We start from the raw sequence: 2,375 nt of genomic DNA, 5'->3' as shown, positions 1-2,375 counted from the left end.
ACCACAGATGGGTTTGATGAATACATGCAGTTTTCAAAGCTCAAAAGGCTGTTCATAAAACACAACACTGCACTGCCCTCAAGCGCTCCAGTAGAGAGGCTCTTCAGCGTCGGTGGTCTAATATTCAGGTATGGACAAACTGTGATTATATTCCATAATTAATATGCTTTGGTCATAAGTACAGTAAATACCTACCCTCAATCATAGTTATGTCTTGGTGATATTATTTTAATGCTGCTCATGTAGCTAATAGTAATTGTGGTTTTCAATATAAACTTTGGTCAAATTATTTCAGTGATTGCCTCAGTACACAATTCCTTTTAATACAGATTACTGTTACCATTTTTTGCACAATAATCATGATGCTAAAATTTCTTGTTTCGTCTCATTCAGGCCCAGGAGAAACCGACTGGGAGATGCCAACTTTGAGAAGCAGCTGATCTTGAATGCCAACAAAAAGATCTGAAGGTATCTTAAATATTGTTCTGACCTATTTATTGGGCTATAGAAGCACAATGGAGATGAGTGTGTGGGTGTGCAGAGGTGAGCTGCATAAAAATAACAGAGCATATCTTGTTTTTACAGGAAGCAAGACACAGCAGATCTAGCAGGGAGAGACCACTGGGACCAGTGACAGAGGATCTTCATTCAGATAAGGGGTTTTCAAGCTGGATAAAAAATGTTAAGACCCCCCAAACTGCTATTTCTGTCTCTTTGGGGGGGTCTGGATCTTGATCGGTGGTTACTGTACCCCCCAGTTCCCCCCGTAATTCGAACCATGTGTCTATGCTGCTGAAATGAGCCTTGCATATTGCGAGTTGGACCGAAATCATCTTAGTGAAGTTTAGTTTGGTATTTGTAAAGCTGGCCTATCCAGTCATGCAAAAGGTTAAACTTCTTAATTAACTATATGCAGTGGTGTAAAATTCAGCTTTCTTACTTTTGACATGAATGAACTTACTTTAATTAATTAAGCTACATATCACCCATCCATGTTTCCTAGCATTTCCAGCACTGGAATGAAAATGATGCAGAGCTTAATTAAAGCACTGAACAGCTGTTGCCATCCCACCAGCAGGGGGCAGGGCTGCCCTTCATCATATCAAGCAACGCAGTGTGAGGCTTCCTATGCATCTTGCTCCCTCCCTCTCCGCCTTGGCTTTGTTCAGTCATCTTACTTTGTGTTTCTGTGCCTGTGTGCTTTGCTTGTTTCAACTGGTTTTAGGATCTAAACTGGTTAAAGACCATGGGGCGGCTGGTTAAGGAGGCTCACCAAAGCCTACACTGTCTGTAGTCTACACTGCCTACCCCTCACCCAACAAATCGTCAGTCTCATGACACCAGGCAGATGGTACTGGAGTGTTAATACCAGAACATCCCGACTCCGGAACAGTCTGTACCCCCAGGCCAACAGAAGGATCAACTACTGCCACCCTCTGCCAGCTGTGCCCCCACCTCAGGCACTATGGTAATGGTCACCCAGCTCACTGCACTCTGCACCTTACATGCAGTTGCACCTGCTTTTTATACTGGACTGATAAGCACCAATCACTTCATGCTGCAGTTTCTTCTTCCCTACGGTCCTCATATGCATGTATATTGTCATGTATAGGTTAAGTTTTCTGGACTGATAAGCAGCAGCCACTTTGCACTGCACATTCCGACTCCATACCCATATCTATAGTTTACATTGTTATGTATATTTCCTGTATGTATGCATGTCTGTTTTACATTGGTAACTGCATATATTTCTTTATTCCATAAATTCTACAGAATAGTGGAATACCTGCATGGATTTAAATTCCCCGCTGCATTCCACTGTGCGTTTCTGTTTATCAGTGCCGTCCTTCCACGCACACGGACTCTGCCACGGGCATGTGCACACGTACGCCACACACTCACACACATCACGTACTTCACATACTCGCGTATCACATCTGCCATTTCTTACCTGCTTCACACCCCCATCAAGATTATCCATAGTTTGTTGCAGTTTCTATTAAGCAAATAAATGCTTTTTTATTAAACCAATCGCTGTTTTGTGTTCATTCGGGTAGGACAGAAGCCAGCATACTATCCAAAGAAGCCCCACAACCTTCAGGTATATTTATGTTCATTTTTGAACTACTTATCTGATGGGATTTGGTGGGATATGAGACTGACTGAGACTGATTAAATTACCAGTATCACCCAGCACCAACACATCCCAGTTTGCTGTTTTGACCACTTTAAATCATGCATAAGATGTTGCTTGTTGGCCATAACTGATTACAGAACTAATGTGTAGCCAAACTGTTTTCCAACAAGCTCACAGAATAATTTTTATTGCATAATTATTTTTATATTTGTTTTGAAGAATAAAATATAGTTATTAA

General features: G+C 41.6%; 1 long non-coding RNA gene across 1 annotated transcript; it reads left to right on the top strand.

The window, feature by feature from the left end:
• Nucleotides 1-281: 281 nt before the first annotated feature.
• On the top strand, nt 282-2,031 carry LOC140582289 (uncharacterized). The gene is made up of 2 exons (XR_011985218.1): nt 282-468; nt 586-2,031. It is a non-coding gene; the product is annotated as an uncharacterized lncRNA (long non-coding RNA).
• Nucleotides 2,032-2,375: the final 344 nt, after the last annotated feature.

This window comes from Paramormyrops kingsleyae, chromosome 24, assembly GCF_048594095.1.
Source record: "Paramormyrops kingsleyae isolate MSU_618 chromosome 24, PKINGS_0.4, whole genome shotgun sequence".
NCBI classification, from domain to species: Eukaryota; Metazoa; Chordata; class Actinopteri; order Osteoglossiformes; family Mormyridae; genus Paramormyrops; species Paramormyrops kingsleyae.
The sequence above is the reverse complement of the archived record's forward strand: the minus strand, read 5'-3'. Positions and strand labels throughout refer to the sequence as shown.